The 15,113-nt window shown below is 50.3% G+C and overlaps 1 protein-coding gene across 1 annotated transcript in view; it reads right to left on the bottom strand.

Moving 5' to 3' along the window:
• Positions 1-8,339, bottom strand: part of LCLAT1 (lysocardiolipin acyltransferase 1) — a 199,703-nt gene extending 191,364 nt beyond the window's left edge. The window contains exon 1 of the mRNA XM_079792736.1: positions 8,123-8,339. The gene's annotated coding sequence lies outside the window, so the exon portion shown is untranslated. The remainder of the gene's footprint in view (positions 1-8,122) is intronic.
• Between the last annotated feature and the right edge of the window lie 6,774 nt (positions 8,340-15,113).

Genomic DNA, 15,113 nt, shown 5'->3' with positions numbered 1-15,113 from the left:
CTGACTTTTTTTGTTAATGACCCACTAGTGAGAAGCATCCACAGTTTGAAAAACAATCAATCTATTTTTCCTTTTTTTTTTTTTTTTTTTTTTTTCCGCCGATGCTGTCACAAATCAGTTATTGGCTTTGGGCAAGCCATCTAAACTTTACAGAGCCTTTTTTCATCCATAAAAAAACAGTCAATAATCTCTTGATTTTCTGAAGTTGTTTGTTTTTGTCACGTTCTTCCTGTAACTAGAATCACCTGTGGCATTTCCCTGGCAAGCCCAATTTGGGACTCAAAGTCTCAAGTTAAAAAAAAAAGAAAAAAAAGAAGAGAGGTTAGCATCTTCCCTCCACTGGTCTAGCTATGGCTTTGTGGTAAAGAGCAGAGCTTTGGACGTGGGCAGATCAAACCCAGCTCCCAACGGATTAGCAATGTGTCTTCCTTAGCCTCTCTGTGCCTCAGTTTACTCATCTATAGATGAGGATGAGACTTCTATAGGGTTGTTATGGGTGTTAAATAGGATAATGCCAGGACAATCCTTATCACTCCTCTCCTCCCCTTTCCCTCTTCTCTTCCCACCTCCTCTCCTCTTCTTTCCTCTCCCTCTCCCCTTCCCTTCCCTCTTGGATTTACTAAACTTCTTCGTGGAGAAATTTTTACCAACACTGCTTCCTTTATCTAGAGTTTTATGGTTTGCAGAGCACTTTCACCCACGATCTCCTTGATCCTCACAAGAACCCTTGGGTTTGGTAGGGTTGATGTGATGCCCATTTTATAGATTATATATATATAAAAAAAGACTAAAGTGACTTGCTCATTCAGCTATTTGAGCTGTGGGCTCAGGGCTGCTCGTGCCAGAGCCAATGGTTTTCCCTGCAAACCTGTTGATTTAAGTTAGCCTGAGGTGAGCCCTTGGCCTTGGCAGAGGCTAGTGGTGATGACCAGGTAAATCACCAAGTATCATCACAGGCACTCTGACTTCACACACAGGTGTCAATTAATTTTGTGCACAGTTATCAAAACTTGTTTACAAAAAGCATAGAAAAGTTTTTACTCTTTCTGACCCTTGCTATAATTTCCAGTCATCGTAGTTGTTCATTTAGTTATTGCTGCTTCTTTTTCTTACCAAAATAAACGCTTTACCTGGGCAAGGACCCATGTTTGCTTACTTATCATTGTATCCCCAACACCTAGCACAGTGTCTGCCAAAATAAATATTTGTTGCTTGAAAAATGTCTGTTGAATATATGACTAAACACGCCACCTGTGAAGAGACTGGGCTGGGAACTTCTGTCTTTATTTACAATGTTTATTTAATACCTATGTTCTTTGACCCGGCTGATATTAATGATAAATGTTGTCTCATACACCCAGAGTGAATGGAGTGAGTGGGAAAATCAAGGTTATTATATGAGTAATTTGAGCAGAATGAACCACCTACTCCAACCTTCCTTATCTGGTTATATTAGGTAGAAGTAGTTTAAAACCTGAAGAGCTGGAATAATTGCCTAATATATCCATTTCATGTGATTCTTGCAGTTCTAGCTGCAGACAGACATAGATATGTTTCCCCATTAAGAATGTGGCCCTACAGTGGACATAGCATGCAGGCATGCATGTGTACACACGCGCGCGCACACACACACACACACACAGAAGTGTGAAGGAGGACAGGAGTTTAAGACTGACAGGAAAGGCATCTAGAAGGCTCGCTCTCCACCAGGAGAAACCCTCCATGCCTGGCCTTCTGCAGCATTCCATTTCCCAAGTGCGCACTGCCGGAGCCAATGTCCTCAGTCTTTGACCTTGGCAAAGCAGACTAGCTCTGAGCTAGACCACCACAGACAGAAAGGACTGGGCTGACAGACACCGTTCTAAAGGAGATACATTCTTCACTCTGGGATTTTTTATAAAGAGCAGAAAAAAAATCAAGCCCGAGCCAAGAAGTTTGGCTTTGTCGTGTCAAAGGCAATGAAAGAGCTGGAAGTTGTGCAAATGAAAAACAACGTGGCCCTCCCTCTTCTCTCCCTTTTCCTCCTCTTCCTGTCGGTTCCCAGCTCCACCCTTGGCTCTCCCCAGAAGCTTCCTCTCCTGATGCTGTCTGAAGGCACCTTTTATTGGGGAATTGATGTGTACATATGATGCCAACCTAGCCCATAGCTAGTTTCCCCCTCTGCACTGCTTGCTTCTGAGGAATTGGGGCACTCAGTAACCCACCAGTCTCCTGAGAAGGATGGTGTTGAGAGCAGCTTCTTGGCATTGTAGGGAAGGTGAAATAGGAGGAGACGTTACCTACTGCCTACTGTGTGCTAAGTAGGCACTGGTGAGCTGCTTTACATGATAACACATCTGAAGCTCAGAGGACCCTGTGAGATGGCTAATGCAGGTAGTAAGATGAAAAACAAGTGGAAGCTTAGAGGGGTTAAATGATTTACCTAAGATCACATGGTTCGTATACAATCAAATCTTTTAGATTCCAAAATTCACGTTCCTTCAACCATGTACAGGGAAGTGATTGGCTCTGAGCCAGGGGGCCATGTGACGTATCTACCAAAAATGTTTCCAGCCCTCATTTATTCTTGCCTCCAAGTCTTGGCTGACAATATTCCCTCAGGCTTTTGTCAATACTCTAGCCATCTCTCAGTGCTAGTTCTTTCTGATGAAGCTTTCCTCCATTCCCCAAGCCAGAATTACCACTTCCTTCCGTGTTCCTACAGTGGGGCTGTTCATTAAGCCCTGTGTTGAAGCATCTGTCTGGTTCTGGCCTGTGGTATGGACGCTGGGAAGCATGGGTGCCATTTAAGGCTGGGGTGCTGTGATCCAGCCCAGCACCAGCTTGGGAAGGCACAGGTAGAGACAAGGTGTGGGGTACACTGGGCAAAGAGGTCTTCTCTACTCCAAGGCCCTGAAGGAGACTCAAAACCAAGAGGCTGGACACTCAGTCCTCCAATGGACTTTGCTACACGGAGGCCTACTCACATCATGCTCAAAGGCTAGGAGAAGGCCTCCTTCATCCTGCTGGGAAGTCAGCAGTGCAGAACAGATAGCTCTGAGCTCCCCCAAAGCAGGATATAGGTCTGCTTTAGACAGGTGTTAGGTGAATGGATGAACCGCTTAACGACTCAATGTTGCTATCCTCAGGAGAGACCCTGCATGGTCCTGCAGCAGGAGAGCCATGGAAGATGACTGTAACTGTTACCCCGAGGCCCCTGGTTTTACCCCAAGTATGAAGGTGTGACCTGAGTATGGGCTAGTCTTCTAGGGCCGTCCTGGGCTAAGCCTGGCACTCTGCCCTCTCTGGGTGCACCTGGGAGTATGGTAAAGCCAAGTCCCTACACCCTTGCCTCCTGGCTTGCCTCAGGGTGGATATTCATACTCTTCTTTTCTGCCGCATTCTCCTTGGCCCAACTGCTCCCCTCACCACTGGGATAATGCAGAGACCAGACAGGAGAGTGGTCCCAGGCCTTGGTCCTTCTCTCACCTGGGGAAAGGCTGTTAGGTGTGTGCCCATGCCTGGAACTCAAGCCCATGGTTTTCCACAAAGACCACCTTATTCTGACTTGAACCCATAGAACAGAATGTATGTCAGTGTGAGCATCTGTGTATCCATAGGAATGTGTATGTGCATGTGTACATGTGTGTGTGCATATATAGGGTGTTTCTCCGTGTGTCTAGAGACACCAAATTGTAGTCGGACAGAGCTTGAAGTGCAGCCCATCCAATCCCTTCACTTTATAAGTAGGGAAACAGTTTATTTTATTAATAGGAGTCTTTGCCTGATATGCGAGAAATAAAAAATATGTAGGCAGACCCCATGGTCACCAAGAAGGAGGGGCCCCAGCTCCTCCTGGCCTTCTTCCCTGCATCACCACCCTGTGTTCTAGATCCTTCCTTTCCTCACAGAGAGCTCCTCTCCTTTCCTCAAAGTCTCTATTAGAAATGAAACAAACAGAAGACATCATTAAGGAAGCAAAGATCCTTTCCATTGTCTGGGGTCCACACCTGTTCTTCTTTGCCCCCACACCATGGGGCCCAGCCTATCCCAGCAGGCTCATGCTCTATGACACACCTTTGGCTTTTTGTCCCTTTTCTTGTGTAGCCTTGCCACAACCTCGGGAGGATGGTCTTATTATCCCCACTTGACAGGTGAGAAGACTGAGGCTCAGAGAAGTCAAGTGTGAGTTGTCTGCAGCCCTCAGCCTAAATCTAGCAGGAATGGGATTGGAGTCTCAGCCTTCCAGACCCCAAGTGTGTGCTCTGAACAGCAGCCCAGAGACAACTCCGTGGTGAATGCGCAGCGTCCCATGCTCTCTGAGCTCCTCTGGGCTGCTGAGCTGCCAGGGCGGAAGCCCCCAGCTGCTTCTCTCCCTCTGCCCTCTCTCTGCACTCCAGCAACACTCAGCCTGAGCTGATAACTGTGGCAGGTGCTTGGGAAATGGCTCTGACACCATAGGAGGGAGCCCTCAGAGGGGCCAGCCAGTGGGTATCTACAGAACGCAGAGCCCACCGCTGGAAGGGCTCCTCCCGCACCAGGACCTCCGGCTCCTGGGCTCTTGCGCTGCAAGCTGCCCCAGAGCCCTGGCTCCCAGCTGTCAGCACCAGCAATCTTCACTCAGGAGCTAAGCCCTGGCACTTCCCAGGTCTGCAGGAGGCCAAGATTCCTTTCCAGAGAAACACTTATCTGTCTCCGAGCCCAGGGCCTTGTCCCCCATCCAGTGTCTTCATAGTTCAGATTCCTGTGACTAGGAAGGGGTTGGCACCCTCGAACACGAATCCTTCCAGCTGAGTTCCCTGAGAAAGCTGACACCTTTTCCATTAACTACCCGGCCCTTGAGTCCTTGTGGCCATTGCAGGATTGGAAGAATCCCCCCAAATTCTGGTGGCCTCTGATCCAACCCAGATACTCCAGGGAGCCCCTGTGACGGGGCAGTTGGCCTGCCATCCCAGGCAAAGGCCTAAGGTGGTATCAAAAGCTGGGGACCAGAGTCTGGAGCTGGATGGGAAGAGAACAAAGGAATGCTGGCAGCCAATGAAGCAGGAGCTGGGATCCCACCCTTAGGGGTTACTTTCTCTAAAATCAGGGCACAAGGAAGGAGTGTGCATGGTCAAAATCTCCTCAACCTCTCCTTCAGAAGATACCGTGCTGGCCAGGCTGACTTGGCCCAGTGGTTGAACATCGACCTATGAACCAGGAGGTCACGGTTCAATTACTGGTTAGGGCATATGCCCAGGTTACAGGCTTGACCCCCCCAGTTGGGGGGAGGGGAGTACAGGAGGTAGCTGATCAATGATTCTCGCTTATCATTGATGTTTCTCTCTCTTCTTCTCTGAAATCAATAAAAATATGATCAAAACAACAACAAAAAAAGAAGGTACCATGCTGGAGACTGACAAACTCTCTCTCATTAAGTCCCACCAGCTGGTGTCCCCACCAGCATGGGGACAGGTGCTGTGACTTAAGGTGAGCATGCATTAAGGTGACTGTCTTACATTTGGGGACCATATTGTGTGAAAAGTGTGTATGTTAAGCACTAGATTCAAGCTCACCCGTGACTTAGGCAGACCCACGTCTTCTAGCACCTCTGCCCACTCAGTGGACGGCAGGCCCAGTGCTCCCACGATTGTCCCTAGGCTAACGTGATGTGATACCACAGTAGTACTCTGCTCAGCACTCCCATGCCTGGTGTGCCAGGCTGGGCAAAGGAGCAGGATGGGGGTGAGCACCTCCCAGAGGGGCGGACCCTGTGCACCTAGCCTGCCCCTGCTTTGCTTTTCAGAGTTTCTCATTTTGAAATGCTCCCTGTTGCTGTCTCCTCGCTATGTTACACCTGGGCACAGTCAGGCTTGGGGTATGAATCAATGATGTTTCTCCAGCACATTTATATTTTAGAGCCTCTTCCCACTACCCACTCCTGCACTGAGCTACCATTTGATAAGGGGGCAAGTAATCTTGCACCCTGAGGCAGGTGTCTTCTTGCTATTGAGGACCAAGGGGTGAAAAGAGATCTCTGATGTGATGGTGGCTGACAGAGCACCTGGGCATTCATGGGGAAGAAGGCAGGGGTGCTTTCGGTGGCAAAGCAACAGTAGGGGGAGAAGAGCTGATTAGACCTAAAATGCTTCCTGTTGGGAGAGTGAAGGGTAACCCCAGGATGAAGGAAGCTGTCCTTTAAAACAGCTCAGATAAGAGAGGAGGCACCAAATTGTGCCTGGGCTGCTATGATTTGGAAATCTTCCTCCAAATGACTGATTGTCCCCGAAAGTCCATGTGAGCGCACAGGTAAATGGTGTTCTGCAAATATTTACACTAGCATTTTCAAAATCCATTCTTTTTTTATGACAAAAGTAGTACAATGGTTGTTAGGAACAAGCTAAATATCAAAGAAACAGATGACCAAGGAAGTGAAAGTCCCCCCTAATCCCACCGGGCTGGAAGCAAGCACCGTGAACAGTTTAGGATATTTATACCAGGGTTTTAATCGCCGTTTATTTATACAGCAAAGGCCCGGGCAGGAGGGGAAGCGCTTGCTTTACCTTGCCTTTCAGCTGTCCCTGCCTGGAGGGCACCTTGCCAGGCTCTTTAAGACAAAGTGCCACTGCCCACCTGGTGGCTCCACCTGCATTTCCTGGTAGGAGGGACTGGACCAACTCTGGGCTGCCTGTCTGAAGCAGCAATCTCACCCCAGTGCCCTCCTCCCCACTTGCTCCCCCAGTCACCTCTCACTAGTCAACATATGGCATCTGGGTCCTTCCCCAGGACCCCTCTGGACAGCAACACCGCCAGGGCATCCCAAGTCCTGCCCTGTCCTTAAGGCTCAAGGATGGTCAGAATCTCAGTCCCACCCTGGCTCATAATCTTCTCTGTCCTTCGTTGTATAGTAGAAAGTGGGCTGAATTGGGGAAGGGGGTCAGTAGGGAGAAGACCGGTGTTTCTTGAACACTTACACCACTGAAAGAATTTAAATACATTTAAATCTTTCATCCCGATGTTAAATGACTCGCTCAAGGCTACACAGTTATTCAGTGGGAAAGGTGGTCCTAGCAGCCAGTCCTGGCTGAAGGAGAGATAGCCCCCTGGCTGGGGTCCTTACTGGTGTTATGGTTCCCCTCCCTGGGCTCAGTGTCCCCATCTATAAAGTGAGGAGGTTGGCTCTCAACTTTGACCGCACTGGGAATCACTGGACAAGCTTCAACAACCTGATAATACACGGGTTCCAGCCGGGGATGCAGATTTACTAAGTTAGGATATGGTCTGAGAGTCTCACCTTCGATGGTTCCACTGTGGGTCTGAGGGGCCGAGCGTGGGAAGGCCAGAGCTGGACTGCCCCCCGCGTATTTCCTCTCCCTCCGTCTGCTTCCTCAGACTAAAACCTCCCCTGCCCAAGAGTGTGGTAGAGCACACAACCTGAGGGCTCACACCCCAGGTCCCTCCGGCACACTCCTTGACCCTCGGTGACTCCGTTTCCCAACCAATGAAAGGGGGGATAGACAGCGCTCGCCTATTTTTCTGTTGGGAGGATGAGATACCGTGCTAAGTGCCAAGCTCAGTGCCTGGCACTGGGGAGGGCACTTGCTCTGTCTCCTTTCCTGCTTCCTCCAAAGAAGCTCCCTCCAGCGACTGTGGCTCAGTGGACTGACTTCCATGCACTCTGTACCTACAAGTCTGGGTTCAAGGATCACACTGAAGAGTCGTGGACGTCCAAGCAAAGGGAAACCAGGAGAAGGTCCAGAGGGAAGACAAGCAGATGCAGCCAGACGAGGTGAACCATTGAGGGTTTTTTTTTGTTTTGTTTTGTTTTTTGGCTGATTAAGAGGATGCTTCCATGACCTCACTGGTTCTCACTGGCCCTGCCCCTGATATGCCCAGATGCAGGGCTTGTTCTGCCACAAGGAAATGGCCTTGTCCTACCCAACCACCAAACTGGCATCAACGGGAAGACTTGCCTCTTTGAGATCCAGAGAAGGCCCTTCACATCTGAGAGCCTCAGCCAGTGGTAGGCATCTCTCAATCCCTGCCCCCTTTTAGAAATCCAGAAATGCCGGCCCCCCTGCCCCCGACCCCCCCCCCCCCCCCCCCACACACACACACACACATACTGTCCTTTTTATCTCCCAAGCGCTGGGTTGTGACTCACTGTTTTTTTGTAATCCTGCGGTTGAGGGCTTTCCAGGAGGAGGCCCGGCTCCTTCTTCAGGACTCAACCTTCACACAATCCGGGCTCTGCCCGGTGTGGCTGCCAAGCTAGAAGGATCCCTGCCTCCAGGGAAGGAGGGAGCCCGAGCACTGGGACCAGACACACCTGTGTTCCCTCCTTTGCTTGGATACTTGTTAGCTCTGTGATCTCGGGCCTGCGGTTTGGACTCTGGAGCGGAGCTCGTTAACCTGTTTGACTCCAACCTCCTCTTGCCGAGCTTGATCACGGGGCATGGCTATTTCCTCATAACTGGGAGGCGGTGGGTCAGGATCAAAGTTAAATTTCTGGGCCTCCCAGAGCCAGGCCCTGGAAAGAACACAGTATGCAAAGTCTGCAGGCCTGACACGCAGTTCCACACAGCCGCCAGCTGACTCAGCTGCCTGCCACCTTGGGCAAAATGACTTCTCGCAACCGCATTTCCAACAGCTGTGCTACAAGGCAGCTGGTCTAACTCAGTCGTTCCCCAAAGCTACGTATTTGGTACACTAGTTTTGCATGCTGCTTAAAAAAGAAAAAGGAGAAGAAAAAGAAAGGTCTCTAAGGTCAGATAAGTTGGAGGAATACCGTAAACTCCACCCCCAGTTAGCACATCGTGATGTATACATCACCTGGTTAAAGGCACCAAGAGATCCAGTAACAGGGAAGCCAGTTTGGCTTTGTTCAACTTGCTCTTTCCTAAACTCATTTGACCATGAAAACTTTTCTTTCCTATTAACATGCTGGAGACTAGTAATCGGACCACATCTAACCTAGACCTGGGCTTCTCAGATGTGAAGGTGCATACGAAATAGCATGGGCTCTTGTGAAAATGCAGGTTCTAATTCAGCACAGCTGGGGCAGGCCTGAGACTCTGCATGTCTAACAAACTCCCAGGTGATGCCACGCTGCTGGTCCAATGACCACACGCTGAGTCCAGAGGACTGATTTCTAAGGTGTGTTTGTTTCCAGTTTCAATATGGAAGTTGTGTAGAAATGGTGACCCGAGGGCTCTAGGCTCATAGAGACCTGGGTCGGGGTCCTGGCCCAACCACTGAGCAGCAGTATGACCTTGAGCTCCCTGAGCATTCGTTTTCTCACCTATAAAGTTGAGATACTGATAGCACCTTATCCACAGGTTGTCTGAGGAATAAATGAGACGATGCAAAGAAAACATGCAGTGCTAAGACCTAGCCCATGACAGGACCCACTGTAGCAGAAGTCGGGTGACACAAGTCCTCCCTGACCCTAGACAATGGGGTCCTCATTGGCCAGTGAAGCCCCATGCTGGCAATGCCCCATCACATTAGCCAGGGCGTGGGCTCTGCCAGCTGCTGTGTGTGTGTGTGTGTGTGTGTGTGTGTGTGTGTGTGGTGTGTGGTGTGTGTGAGACGTGCAGCTATTGTGAGAGTGTAAGTCTCATTGGATTCACCTTTGTGGTCCTCAATAAGTGGTTCCACACTTGAATCACATTAAAACTTTCACATGAATCTACTCACAGGGTAAAATAAATCACATGGTAAAATAGATCTTAAATATATTTGGGCTCTATTAAGATCCCAGCTTGTATGTAGACAGTGGATTAGGACCACATCACCCTGGCTTCCCAGATCTTGCTTCATATTGGAAGCAATGGAAGGAAGGGGAAGGGAGGATAACCATATATTGATCATCTCTTGGTGTTTGGCTCTTGGTAAATATCATCTCATTTAAACCTCTCAGCCACCCTGTGTGATAGGCTCAGAGAGACTTAGTAATTTGCTCAAAGACACACAGCTAGTAAGTAGTGGAGCTGGGACTCAAGTTCAGTATGATTTGACTTTGTCCTCACTATAGGCGTTCTTTGTTCCCGATATACATGGCAGAAGATGGCCGTTCACAGCTTCTGAGTTTTACCTGTTATTGGAACACCTGAAGAGAAAATAAGTCCTCTCTTAACTTGATCCCTGTCTTGGGTCAAGTTCTGCATCTGGACCAATCAAATGTGGCCATAGGGGCAGGGCCACATTGTGCAAACTTGGCAGCTTCTGTTCTGACCTGTGGGATGGGAGTGGAGGTGGAGGAGACAGGATTAGTCTATGTCCACTGTGGACTACCCCTCATTAGGAGGAGTAACTGGCAGGAGTGACATTTAAAAGGTAGATGAGGTCCGGCCAGTGTGACTCAGTGATTGAGTATCTATAATAATAAAAGCATAATATGCTAATTAGACCAGATGTCCTTCCGGATGACCTTCCGGATGACCTTCCGGACGAAGCCTGGGGCTACGAGGGAAGCCCGGGTCCCAGGTGCCTGCTGGTGGCTGGAGGGAAGCCCAGGTCTGGGTGCCAGAGGGAAGCCGGTACCCACTCCAGCCTTGCAGGAAGGGCTACTCTTGCACAAATTTCATGCATCAGGCCTCTAGTCCTATATAATAAAAGCCTAATATGCAAATTGTCCCCTTGGGTGGTCGTTCGATCCCTCACTATGATGTGCGCAGACCACCAAGGGATGGCGTGGAACATGGCGGGTGTCAGCGACGTGGCGCTGGTACTGGCAGCGGGCAGCAGTGGAGGAACTGTCGGCCCTGATGGGCCCCGACAAGAGCGGGACCACGGTGGGATGGTGGAGCAGGTGAGCGGGTGGTGTCAGGCCAAAGCAGGTGCAAGTGAGGGCTTGATCGACCCACCAATTGCCCGTAGACAGCGACCAGCGATGGTGGCAGGAGGGAACCTGGGCGGGGCGGGGGGAGGGGGGGGGGCGCTGGCCCTGATGGATCATCCCGTAGGCAGGATGGTGGAACAGGTGAGGGGGTGGTGCCAGGCCAAGGCGGGGTGCCAGGTGGGGCTACGGGGATGCAAGGCTGGGGGTGCGAGCTGGGGCCTGATTTCCACAGGCCTCCCTGAGGGACCCCACCCATGCATGAATTAATGCACCAGGTCTCTAGTCGATCTATGAACCAGGAGGTCCCAGTTCAATTCTTGGGCAGGGTACATGCCCGGTTGCAGGCTCGATTCCCAGTGGGGAGCATGCAGGAGGCAGCCAATCAATGATTCTCTCTCATCATTGATGTTTCTGTCTCTCTCTCCCTCCCCTTCCTCTCCCTGAAATCAATAAAACTATAACATTTAAATAAAGGTAGATGAGAAGAAAAACTTCACCTTGACCAGATCCAGATGCCTTGCTGGCCACCTTCTGACCTTGGTGGAGGTTGGCACAGCCAGTTACCCACCTAAGTGGCTTTGATCTTCTCCAGCAGCCTTGTCCCTGGAGGCTCCCAGGGATGGAAGTAAATCACATCCTGATTCCTTACTTCTGGCCTAGACCTGAGTCATCCTCCGACTGGTCACAGAGACTGTGTCCGGCTGTCCACACACAGCTGCACACAGCTGGGCGGTTCTGGACCCCTGGATCCTGGTGACACTGTGTCACGTGCTTTGTTTCTCTGCTTCTCGATTTTTCCAGTGATGGAAGGGGCAGTGAGATATGACCATGTCACAGGCCCATGTTGAGAAACCATTTAAACCAAGACTTTCTGGAATCTCGATGGAGTGGCAGGGTAAAACAAAGGGAAGGGCAAGTTGCTTCAGCCATACCTCCAGGCACCTGGGAATTGGCTTTGGAGGGCCTTCCTGAGCCCCATCGCCAGCAAGTCATCCAGATGCACAAATACCATTCAAAGCTGACAGTTACCAACCTGACGATTGTCCTCCACCCCCACCCCCTACCCCCCACCAATGTGAGCGTGCTTATGTAATAACCCGGGATGCCCTGTCCGCCCCACACTCAGGAGCTCAGTGCCTTGTACTCGGCTGCCACTGCAAGCTGATTTTTAATCATCTTTTGGGACAGTCGCCGTTCGGAATGCTGGAAAGGAAATGCTCTCCCCAGCTGGGCTGGGGCCAGGCTGCTGGAGAACAATGTCCACCTCCCAGTCCATTGTGTTTATCTCGCAGCTGGAATGCTACTTCTCAGACAGAGGAGCGCGCCTGCAAACCAAAAAGACCAGAAAGGAGAGGAGCCTGGTGCCTTGTCAGCACTTCTGTGGCTGCGGGGCTGACGTGATTCAAATGCGACCCCTTTTTAAAAACTTTGCTCCTTGGAGTACCTCGTTGAACAAGGCAACTGGGATCTTTTATTATTTTTCTAATCAACACCATCATGATTATTTTTCCTTTCATTACAGCAGCTGCCCTGTGGTAGGCACTGTGTTTTCCATGCCTCACCTCATTCAAGTCTTGCAACTGTGTGAGGCAGGTACATTCACCTTTCCCATTTTACAGATGAGAAGACTGAGGCTCGGAGAAGTTAAGCCCATTTCTCCTGCCTGAAGTTGCAAGTGGCCAGGAGGTAGTGCTGACTCCAGACAGTCTGACTCCAGAGCCTGCCCTTTCGCCACAACCTCTTCCTCCCTCCTTGGAATCAGGTGTATGTTCAGTTCTTTGGGCCTGAAAATAGGTACTGGGAAAACACCTCAAACACTCCAAGCTTCCGGCTTATGACTTTTACCCACTTCATCCCAGCAACCTGCGCTAACCTCCTTCTGAATAACAGAAGGACTGTGCAGGGTCAAGGTGTCACATTCTCCCATTGCAGTGAGGGCCAGGGGCTCGGCTGACAAAGGCACAGACAGACGTCCGTTTCTGGGATGGGCTGGCTAAGCTCCTGGGCCGCCGGGTTCTTGCACGTGCTCTCGCCAGCTCCACTGGATGTTTCAGGAAGGAGATGGCTCATTCATTCCTCATCTGGAAAAGAAGAGTCTGGGGTGCTGCAAAGAGGGAAGGGGTGGGAAATGGGGCAGGATGTGAGCAAGGTACTCCAGACACAAGATTCTCCTGCCTCTGCTTTTTATCATTTTCTGTCTTGACCTTGGCCTGCAAGCCTTTCCCCTTTACTGCCTCTGTAACCCCCCCCCCCCTAGCATTTTTAAAGTCACAAAGCTAACAAGCCAGGATTTTAAAGTAGCCCCAGACCAGGTGTGATGAGTTAAATTTTATCCAGAAAGATATGTCCAAGACCTAATACCTGGTGACCTTATTTGGAAATAGGGTCTTTGCAGATTTAAGTTAAGGATCTCCAGGGTGAACCCTAAAGTCAATGATAATGTCCTTATAAAGGAAAGGAGAGGAAGATGAGACAGACACACGGAGAGGAAGGCCATATGAAGACAGAGAGAGACACTGGCCTTGTACCACCACAAGCCGAGGAACACCGGGAGCCATCAGAGGGTGCGCGGCTGTGTGGGACACCTTGATTTTGGACCTCTAGCCTCTAGAGCTGTGAGAGATTAGGTTCCTGTTGTTGTTAGCCAGCCAGTTTGTGGTGGTTTTATGGCCGCCCAGGGACATTAACCCACCAAGGCAAGACTTTCTCTCCTCCCCTAGGTCCCTGGGAGGGATCTGAGGAGCAGTGTATCCTCCTTGGCACAAATGTCTCAGTTGGGAATTTCAGGCTGACCAAGGTGCCAAGCTTTGCCCACAGTCAGCCCCTGGGGGTATGGCTTGCCTGGCTCCTGAACTTGGAGGACAGGTGGCTCATGGCTGGGAAGTAATGCTTGCACCAGCTGGCCACGGTCAGAACCGCTCTGGAAAACAACTCCCTCTCTCACATCCCCTCACCCCCCACACCAGGCACAGTGTACCCTGGCTGGATAGGAGAGGACCAGACAAAAGGAGGGTTAAGTTGGTCCCTATAGTACAGTAACAGAAATTCTCAAAACTCAAAAAGAAAGAGGGATCGGTCTTTCCTCTTGAGAGGTGGCAGAACCTAGAAGAGGGGCGTGTCCCTCAACCGTGGTGGAAAAGAGAATAACATGGAAAGTGCTTTTGCTCTTGGTTCCTCCAGCAGCTGCATTAAAGGATGGATGTGTTCCTTGTTCCTTTGAGAAATGTGAGCTTTAAGGACAGTCGCAGTTTACATCAAGCATGTCAAACTTGTGGCCCGAGGACCGCATGCCTCGTTTATTTGGCCCGTGTTAGCCTTTGAGTTTGACATGCTTGGTTTACATAGTACTAACTAGTCCCCTTGGAGCTCAAGCAGGAACAGCCAGTAGTTGTCAGCATTCTACTAACAAAACATGTTACGGTCCCAGCATTTAATTTGCCTTCTTACAGAAATCCCGGGCAACCCTATGAGTCTCCCTATCTTCTAGAGGAGACTACCTGCCTAAGGTCACCCCGCTAACAAATGATGGAGCAAAACCTCCACCTCGGGCCAGGTTGTGCTCCCCTCTCACCTCACCCAGGATCTTCCCTTTTGTCACCACCTTTTCCTACATCTCACATTCCTGCTAGTAACCCGGACACCTGAGGCCTCAGCCCTTCCCACGCCTGACTTGGACTTCCAGGGCCTGTGTGGGCCGCATGGGGCTGATTTGGCAAAAACTGGGCTCTGGATTTTGCTTTAGTTGTTTTCTTTCCCGCTTCATTGTTTCCCCGAGGATGTCTGCCTTCCCAAAATAGCCTGGGGCATCCCAGGTAAACGCAACATCTGACCAAAATCCCCATTCAGCATCAAGCCCTTTGCCTCTGTTTTCCTCCCTTCCTTTGATCCCTGTGGTTGGGGAGGGGCGGGAGTCTGGGACAGGCTCACTGTGGAGCCTGGAGGGAGAGGGAAATGGGAGGGGCCTGACAAGCTCTCTTGGAAGCCAACCAACTCACCTCCAACTGTCTGCCCCATCGCTAGAGGGCGCTATGTCCCTGGCCTTAGGGAGTGTTATGACTGGAGAAAAGTATTAGAGCCTTTGTTTTGATCAGAGAAAGCAAAAACCCTAAGGTGGATTCAGATACTTCTCTGATTTTTAGAGGCATCGTAGTACAATGGAGAAGCACTGGTTTTGAATTAAGACAGAGCTGGGCTGAATCCCGGCCTAGTGCTTACAAGCTATAAGGCATAAGGCAGCTGTAAGTTGCATCAGCCACTCCTTTACCCCTCTGAGCCCTCATTTTCCTATCAGTAAAATGGGGATAATAGTGCC

Source organism: Cnephaeus nilssonii, assembly GCF_951640355.1.
Source record: "Cnephaeus nilssonii genome assembly, chromosome: 15".
Classification (NCBI taxonomy): domain Eukaryota; kingdom Metazoa; phylum Chordata; class Mammalia; order Chiroptera; family Vespertilionidae; genus Cnephaeus; species Cnephaeus nilssonii.
Note: the sequence above shows the minus strand (reverse complement) of the source record. Positions and strands in the feature narration are given on the sequence as shown.